Source organism: Mustela nigripes, chromosome 1 (assembly GCF_022355385.1).
Source record: "Mustela nigripes isolate SB6536 chromosome 1, MUSNIG.SB6536, whole genome shotgun sequence".
In the NCBI taxonomy this organism is placed as follows: domain Eukaryota; kingdom Metazoa; phylum Chordata; class Mammalia; order Carnivora; family Mustelidae; genus Mustela; species Mustela nigripes.
In genome coordinates, this window is record NC_081557.1 from 194,780,141 (window position 1) to 194,790,531 (window position 10,391).

Genomic DNA, 10,391 nt, shown 5'->3' on the forward strand with positions numbered 1-10,391 from the left:
GTTAAGTAAAATCTTTATCTCTGGTTCATTTCTTGAAAGTTATCCTTTAACTATATACCCTTTTGTCTGCTCTCTCTCTTTTTCTGTGTACACTCAACACACAAACACACATACATACATACACACAGTTTTGAGGGGAGAGAGACTTGAACCTACCGTATTGTCTTGAATACAATGAGATTTAAATTAAGTATTGGAATAATTCAGACTCAAGCACAAAATGCTTAAAAATTCTGCTACAAAAATTATTAATAAAGACGATTTTAGAGGAAGTATTTCAATAAGAAGAGAAACAAATCCAGGAGAATACTAAAGTCCCATAGGAATTCAAGCTTCATAAATATAGTGATATAATGCTGTGATCTAAAATAAGCAAATAAATATAAACCTTCTACTAACCTAAAAATGTAGATACAAAGAAAAAAACAGGTACATGGTCATATATTTGATTTAAGGAAATATAATTTAAAGCTATGTAAATAAAAATAAACAGCAGGCTTCGTTGCCAGAACTTTAAAACAATTTATAGATAAAATGTGTCAAAGAATTTCCATTTCCTTACACCACACACAAAAATAGACTCAAAATGGATGAAGGACCTCAATGTACGAAAGGAATCCATCAAAATCCTTGAGGAGAACACGGGCAGCAACCTCTTCGACCTCTGCCGCAGCAACATCTTCCTAGGAACAACGCAAAAGGCAAGGGAAGCAAGGGCAAAAATGAACTATTGGGATTTCATCAAGATCTAAAGCTTTTGCACAGCAAAGGAAACAGTTAACAAAATCAAAAGACAACTGACAGAATGGGAGAAGATATTTGCAAACGACATATCAGATAAAGGACTAGTGTCCAGAATCTATAAAGAACTTAGCAAACTCAACACCCAAAGAACAAATAATCCAATCAAGAAATGGGCAGAAGACATGAACAGACATTTCTGCAAAGAAGACATCCAGATGGCCAACAGACACATGAAAAAGTGCTCCATATCACTCGGCATCAGGGAAATACAAATCAAAACCACAATGAGATATCACCTCACACCAGTCAGAATGGCTAAAATCAACAAGTCAGGAAATGACAGATGCTGGCGAGGATGCGGAGAAAGGGGAACCCTCCTACACTGTTGGTGGGAATGCAAGCTGGTGCAGCCACTCTGGAAAACAGCATGGAGGTTCCTCAAAATGTTGAAAATAGAACTGCCCTATGACCCAGCAATTGCACTATTGGGTATTTACCCTAAAGATACAAATGTAGTGATCCAAAGGGACACATGCACCCGAATGTTTATAGCAGCAATGTCCACAATAGCCAAACTATGGAAAGAACCTAGATGTCCATCAACAGATGAATGGATCAAGAAGATGTGGTATATATACACAATGGAATACTATGCAGCCATCAAAAGAAATGAAATCTTGCCATTTGCAACAACATGGATGGAACTAGAGCGTATCATGCTTAGCGAAATAAGTCAAGCAGAGAAAGACAACTATCATATGATCTCCCTGATATGAGGAAGTGGTGATGCAACATGGAGGCTTAAGTGGGTAGAAGAATAAATGAAAGAAGATGGGATTGGGAGGGAGACAAACCATAAGTGACTCTTAATCTCACAACAAACTGAGGGTTGCCGGGGGGAGGGGGTTTGGGAGAAGGGGGTGGGATTATGGACATTGGGGAGGGTATGTGATTTGGTGAGTGCTGTGAAGTGTGTAAACCTGGTGATTCACAGACCTGTACCCCTGGGGATAAAAATATATGTTTATAAAAAATAAAAAATTAATGGCTAAACTTGGTAGCCATTAACATTAAAAAAAAAAAAAAAAGAATTTCTAATTTTAATTTCAAACATATTTTATTTCAAACTTGAGGTTAAACCTCTTTAAATAAATTTTATTTTAAGATACTTTTTTAAAGATTTATGTTTTTATTTTGTTTTTGTTTATTTATATATTTCTAAACTGCTTTATTTAAATATAGTTGTCATACAATGTTACATTAGTTTCAGGTGTACAAAATAATGATTCAAATTTTTATAGGCTATGCTATGCTCACTACAAGTATAGCTACCATCTGTCACCATACAGCATTATTATGATACTACTGATTATTTTCCCATGCTGTACCTTTTATTCCCATGACTTTTTAAATTGAATTTAAATTCCAGTGAGTTAACATATTATGTAATACTAGTTTCAGGTGTATGATATAGTTCAATACTTCCATACATCACTTAGTACTCATCACAAGTGTACTCACCAACCCCCTTCTCACCTCCCCTCTGGTTACCATTATTTTTTTTTCCTATAGTTAGGAATCTGTTTCTTGGTTTGCACAAAACACTTAAATGAGAAAGTTTATTTTAATTTCAGTGTATAATTATGGGTTAAAACAATTACTTTCAGTTCCAAACTAAAAGTTTTATGAATAAAAGCATTATTTAAAATAGACTAAGAACTAATTTTGTATCTTTGAGAATATTTTTAATGTTTTTTTTATAAGATTTTATTTATTTATTTGACAGAGAGAGACACAGCTAGAGAGGAAGCACAAGCAGGGGGAGTGGGAAAGGGAGAACCAGGCTTCCCACGGAGCAGGAAGACCAATGAAGGGCTCAATCCCAGAACCCTGGGATCATGACCCAAGCTGAAGGCAGACACTTAATGACTGAGCCACCCAGGTGCCCCAGAATATTTTTAATGTTTTTAAATCATATGATAAATAAAGATAGTTAATTGATACAAATGTCCTCTTTATTTTTAAAAATGAATCTCATTTTTTGTGTGATTACAGTATTCCATATTAATCCTACTGTGAGAGACAACTGGAAAATTGTGTCTCATCTCTTCTGGATTCTGCTCTATTTGCCTTTATCCTTTGCTGATTGTAATGTGTCTTTTTGTTGTGAAAACTCTAACCATGACTATAACAACTTTTCTGAGTTCTGTGTGTGCTTCTAGTGAAACATGGAAACTGAGACTAAACTTGGGGATTCCAGACAACCCACATGTATGATGGCAATAGACAACAGATATCACATATAAACTTGACCACTGGCTTCATAGCAATTTATTTTGAAAATTACACAAATAAATGGAAATTGTGTTAAAAACATACATAAAAATTCAACATAACTTTGAAGACATCACTTTAAATATATTGTTAGTAAACATATTCATTAGTGTATAGTTTATATTAGTTCAGTAAAGCATAAAAATATATAACCAATGTGCTTTTTATTTTTATAGACAGCTTCATTGAAGATATATAGGCAATAATGTTAATTTCTAGAGAAATAAATGAAATATAATATTCTTTTATAATAAACATAAATTTTAATTCCTAATTGATTATTAAATATTCAATTTCAAATTTCTTTCTATAGTTTTCTGAAAGTTTAAGAGTCTGTCTATTTACACAATTAATAGTTTGAATAAGGAGATGATATCTAGGCATCATAAACTTGGCAGAGGGATGCAACAATGTCAGTGAAGTGAACAGCAGAAATGACATCCAATATTCTGTTTATACCAGTTACATTTAATACACCTATAAAGATATAATAGCAGAATTGGAATGGACCAAGACAGATAATAAGAGTTAATTTGACAGGAAGAAAGTTTTTCTTTTGTTTGTTTTTTGTTTTATAGCAAAAAATAATTGGGTACTTCTGTGAGTTTGAAATTAACTACCTTGCTAACACAGACCTATGTATTTTTCTCTGCAATATTTGGTGAAATATTTCTTATTTAGTAAATGCAGTGTTTTACATGATTATTTTTTAAAAATACTCAAAACTAGTTCTAAGTACCATGTTAACAGAACACAGAATATGAACCTGAATTTATAACTCTAACCTGCCACTTCTGAGATCTTAACAAATCATTTAAATTAAATGCATACTAGATTTCTCATTTTCAGAAAGTGGATAATGATAAAATCTTTTTTGGCTTGCTCTCAAGGGCAGCCAGGATGACAGGGGTGGAGGATAGGGGATGAGGAAAGGATTAATTTTTGCTGGCTTACTCATTAGCCAATGAGCAATGGCTGGTGAGGGACAAATGCCCTGGCATCCTTTCCTTTGTATAAACAACCTCAAGGTCATTTTATCAGATCTTAGCGTTCTGAGGAAATTGAGGCTCTCTTGCTCATAAGAATGATCTCAATAGAAGTCATTTTTTTTTTTTGTCTTTTTGTCATTTTGTCTTTTTTGTCCCATGTCCCCAGCTTTTTCACTCCTAATTTTTGGGTCATCTCCCAAAGAAATAATCATTAAGACCTAGGTCAGGCTATACTTTTAAGAGATCCCCAAATAAGGCAAATGACAAAAAAATTAGTAAGATAGATTTTCATCAATGTTCAGTGTGCCTGTTTAAGATAATTTTCAGTATTTAAAACAAAGAAAAAAATATTACCAAAAATAGTGATGTTGAACAGCATATTAAATCTGATTTTTTTTTCAGCTTTATTGAGAGGTAATTGACAAATAAATTTTCAGGATATTTAAAGTATACAATCTAATGATTTGATATACATATACAGATTTTCTGCCAATTACCATGTGATTATATCTGGATAAGCTCATCATAAGTTAAGGATATCATAAGTCAAAAATACATTTAAACATCTTACCTCTGCCCAGCATGATGACAGAGTATCACAACACATATTGCCAATCAGGAAAAATATCAAAATTTAAAGTTTGAAATATGGTTGCTACTAAATGCAGATCATTTTTGTGCCATCATAAAGACAAAAAAAATCACAAGTCAAACCATCAAAAGTCAAGGCTATCTGTACATTTTGAAAAGTCAAATCTGATTTTAAATCTCACAGTAAGACTAGTGTATATAAATAGTCCTTTATTTATAATGGTATATAATGGTAGAGTATATTTTTAGAAGTTGGGCTGCATCTACTTTAATGTATTAACGTCTCCAACCCAACTCACACAACCTGATTAAATTAACATGACAATTCGGCTAGAATATGACAGGTGACTAAAAAGTTAATAGATTTACTGTAACTTACTTTGTAATCAAAAACAAAAATTGTGTATATCTTCAATTTTTTTATTTGGTATTAATCAACCTAATCTAGTAAGATAAAACAAATGCTACAATCAGTAAATATCATGAGGAAAGTTTTATCGTTTTAAAAACTTTTGAATGTGGGGCGCCTGGGTGGCTCAGTGGGTTAAGCCGCTGCCTTCGGCTCAGGTCATGATCTCAGAGTCCTGGGATCGAGTCCCGCATCAGGCTCTCTGCTCAGCGGAGAGCCTGCTTCCCTCTCTCTCTCTGCCTGCCTCTCCATCTACTTGTGATTTCTCTCTGTCAAATAAATAAATAAATAAATAAATAAAAGCAAAAAAAAAACTTTTGAATGTAATGAAACATTGTAATATAGAAATGTGGAGAATATGCAATACATGGAATATACAAAACAAGTTAATCACCTTGGAATATTTGTATAGATAGAAAACATATTTATATTACATAATTATAAGATAATTAATAAAATGTCAAACCATTTCTTTTTCCAGAGCTGGCAAACCCAGGAAACTTTACAAACACCTGGAAAAATCCAGCAAATTATATAAATATATATGTGTATACATACATATATATTTCAACAAATTAAATACATTAATTATCTATATATGTCTTTTAACTTATATGAATTTCTTCTTTTCATAATTCAACCATTAAAGTGTACATTTCTGAATATACATGGAGTTGTGCAACCATCACCTACAATCTAATCTGAAAACATTTTGATCACCCTTCCCAAATAAAATGTCATATTCATTAAGTACCCACTCCCACTCCTCTCTTCAATTCAGACTCAACAATCATCAATTTATTTTAGTCTCTATGGATTTGTGTCTTTTGGACATTTCATAAAACAGAATCATATGGTGGTCTTTTCTGTCTGGTTTCTTATTCTTAGCATACTATCAAAGTTCATCCGCATTGGAGCACGCTTTAGCACTTTATTATTTTTATTGCCAAATTGTTTACCATTACATGGATATACCACATTTTGTTTATCCATTCATCAGTTGATGGGCATTTGAGTTTTTTCCAATTTTTGTCCATTATGAAATTGGTATACACATGTGTGGACAAGTTTTGTAGTGGGCATATGTTTTTGTTTGAGGAGGTATATATTTAGAGGTAGAATTGCCAGGTCCTATGGTAGTATGTTTGTATATTATGAGGACATGCAAAACTGTTTCCACAGCAGCTGCATCAACTTACATACAGACTAGAAACATGAGGTTTGTAATTTCTCCACATTGTCACCCATACTTGTTACTGTGCGTCCCCTTGATAATAACCTCCTAGTGTGTGAGAAATGGTATTCTTCAGGGTTATAATTGGCTTTACCTTAATAACTAATGATATTCAGCATCTCTTCATGTGTGTATTGCTGTTTGTATCTCTTCTTTAGAGAAATATCTTCAAATCTCCTGCCCATTTTTATTTTTAGCTTTATTGAAATATAATTGACAAAAAAATATCTAAGTTTAATGTATGCAGTGGGATGATTTGCTATGTTTGTGTTGAGGGATGATTACAACAATGTTAGTTAACATATCTCTCAACTCACATAATTACCTAATTACACATAATATTTACACATAATATTTTGTGGCAAGGACTTTAAAGATTTACTCTTCTAGCAACTGCCAAGCATAATGTATCATTAAAAAACATCACCATGCTGTATCTTACATTCCCAGAACTTATTCATCTTATAACTGGAAGCTTATACCCTTTGATCAACTTTACCCATTTCTTTCACCTTCACTTGCTCTTGGAAACCACCAACCTACTCTCTGTTTAGTGTTTTTTTTTTTTTTATTCTATATATAAGTGATAACATACAGTGTTTGTCTTTCTTAGTCTGATTTATTTTGTTTAGCATAATGTGCTCAAACTCCATGTTGTCACAAACAGGATTTTCTTTTTTTATGGCCAGTAGTATTCCACTGTGTATATATACCACATTTTCTTTATCCATTCATCCACTGACAGACACTTATGTTGTTTCCACATCTTTACTAATGTGAATACTGTCACAACAAAAGTGCTGTGAAGTGTGTAAACCTGGTGATTCACAGACCTGTACCCCTGGGGATAAAAATATATGTTTATAAAAAATAAAAAATAATTTAAAAAATAAATAAATAAATGTAAAAAATAAAAATAGGTGTGTAGCTCTTTCTTTGACATAGTGATGTCATTTCCTTCGGATCTATACCTGGAAATCATATTGTTGGATCATATAGTAGCTAAATTTTTATTTTTTTAATAAGTAAAATTTTAATTGATTTTTTAAAAAATTTTTAATTTAACCTCCATACATTTTCCATAGTGGTTGCACTGATTTACATTTCTACCAACAGTGCACAAGATTAAATCTTCTGATCCATGCCCATGCAATGTTTTTCTATTTATTTAGCCACTTCTTCACATTCTTTCAACAGTGTTTTGTAGTTTTCATTGAACAAATTTTACAAGACTTTTGTTAAATTTATTTCTAAGCATTCCATTTTTTGATGTTATTGTAAATTGAATTATTTTCTTAATTTGATTTTAAAATTGTATACTTTTATCATATAGAAATGCAATCATTTTGTTATATTGATTTTGACCTCAGTAAGCTCCTGCTAATATTATTATATTTCAATATTAGTTAACTTGTTGAATCTAGAACTGAAATATATAATAAATATTTCTCTCCCTACATATATCTAAATTAAGGAATTATTCACTAATTTTTCATTTCATTAAAGTTTTGATAAGGAATGGGTAATATATTTTTTTCACAGTCCTTATATTATTATTCAGTAATAATACCCCAATATATCTGGCAATGTAATGAATTATATTATTGAATACTCTAATATTGAACTTAAAGTAACTTTCAATATACTATTAGTTTTTTTTTAATATTTTCTAGGATTTCATATTCCAATTACTCAATAAGATTGGTTTATCATGTTCTTTTTTATGTAAACCCTATTAAAATTAATTAGAAGTCATACAAATAATTTAGAAGTTTCTCTTTTATTCTAGCTTGAAATAATTGAAATATTGTCTAGCTTTTGACAATGTAGACTTGTCCTGTGAAAATATCTGCACTGTGTGCTTGTGTGTGTAATTATTTGTTAATATTCTTTATTTATTCTGTGGCAAATGAGTCTTTAAGTATTTTGACTCTTCAGTTGTAACTTTTAGGAGATTATATTTATGAGTGAATATCAATTTTATATTTATTCTGAAATTTATTTTTTGTAGAATTTTGCCAAGTAAACTTGTTACTTTTGTTTTTTTTAAAGACTGACTTTATTTATTTGGCAGACAGAGATCACAAGTAGGCAGTGAGGCAGGCAGAGAGAGTGGGAAGCAGGCTCCCTGCTGAGCAGAGAGCCAGATGTGGGGCTTGATCCCAGGACCCTGGGATCATGACCTGAGCCGAAGGCAGAGGCTTAACCCACTGAGCCACCCAGGCACCCCTTCAGTTACTTTTTAAAGAAATTACTCTATTTCAGTAGTTTTTGCCATACTGTTATTTGTGTGTGTGTTATTGCCCTTTGTATCTTGTTAAGAGTTCCTAGTGATTTTTTTCTATTTACGGGACTACCTATTCTCCTCAGTATTCATTTCATCCCCTCATTGCCTCCAGGTTTATTACTGACTAGAGGTAAGAGAAGAATTGCAGGGAGAAATAGTGAACAAAATAAATGTGTTCTATTACTTAATAATTTATATCTTGCAGGGATATAGAGAAACAGTTGTGCAGTGTAATAAAACATAACAGCCTATATAATTGCATTTTTTTTTCTAGAGTGGGTGGGTAGACATCACATTTGAATGATTGCAATTGAAAATGAAGGCCTTGCAACAGTTTCTAGATCCAAATAAATTCATAGGCCCAAAGCTTTTTGAAGGATAACCACCTAGTTTCAATTAAAGAATAATCTGCTTCTATTGCCCTAAGTATATACTGTAATTTTTTTTTAAGCCTCCTCACAGGGACTTTGTAGATGATTAACAGTTGATTTTTATGCTGGGGAAATGGAAATACCCAAGCTTTGGAGGGTTTGTTAGATACTGGTACTGGGCTGACACTGGGTAGTTCATCTGTCAGGATACAGACCAATGAACACGTGGTGATTCATGCATTTTCAGAGTTCTTACAAAAGCCAGCCCACTGGATTCACATATCAACCCTCTACTTACCCCCTCATTCCTGGGACAGACTATGCACAACAATGAATATATTCCTCAACACCCTCAGTGGTTTTTGGATTTTGGTAGAAAGAATCAATTGCAAGCCTCTGGTCCTGACCCTTCCTATCAAAGGAGCAAAGCAAAAGCAATATTCTACTATTTCAGGAAGATTATATCAACTAAATTTCTGATTGGCTGGAAACCAGTTGTGGATTATCTTAAATTATCTTAACATGATAAATCTAGTTATAGCTACAATTCCAATTTTGGTACCTTAGAACAAATAAGGATGGGTACTGACTTGGCAATTATATAACTTTCCATGTGAATTAACAAGGACTTCTAGAAGCACCTTATATTCAAGGAAAGGAAGAGCAATAAATCATCATAATATTAATTCAGGGCTGACTCAACTATTCTACTCTGTTGGGATATGGTACATGAAGTTATTGATTATCTAGACACCCCATTAAATATCATTGTTGCCAAATCCATTAATAACATATTTTGGTGAGGTGAGCAGTGATATTAAATAACTGAGATAACTTTAGTAAAACACATATGTGCCTAAAGGTAAAAAATAAAATCTTAAAATTTAGGGGTTTTCTATAATAGTGAAATTCCATTTAGTGCTTAAGGGCAATGTTTCTCACCCCAAACAAACCTGCATACAAATCATCTGAGGATTTTCTAACAGGAATGTTGTCATCCAATAGGTCTGTGTTTAGGCTTTATGATTTTGCATTATTTACAAACTACTAGGTAATGTTGATGCTTCTTTTGGTGAACCACACTTCAAAGATGAAGGGACTATGGTTCTAAAGTTGTGACAAACTTTAGAGTACATTTATCTTTTCAAGATAGTGTTTTCATTACTTTGAATAAATAAATACCCAACAGTTGAATTACTGGATCATATGAACTTCTAATTTTAATTTTTTGAGACACCTCCATACTGTTTTCCATGTTAGCTTTATTGATTTGCATTCCCACCAACACTGTATTAGGGTTCCCTTTCTTTCTTTCAACATCTTGAAAACTTGTTATTCCTTGTCTTCCTGAGTTTAGCCATTCTGAAATGTGTAAGGTGATATTTTATTGTTGTTTTGATATGCATTTCCCTAATGATTAATGATGTTGAGC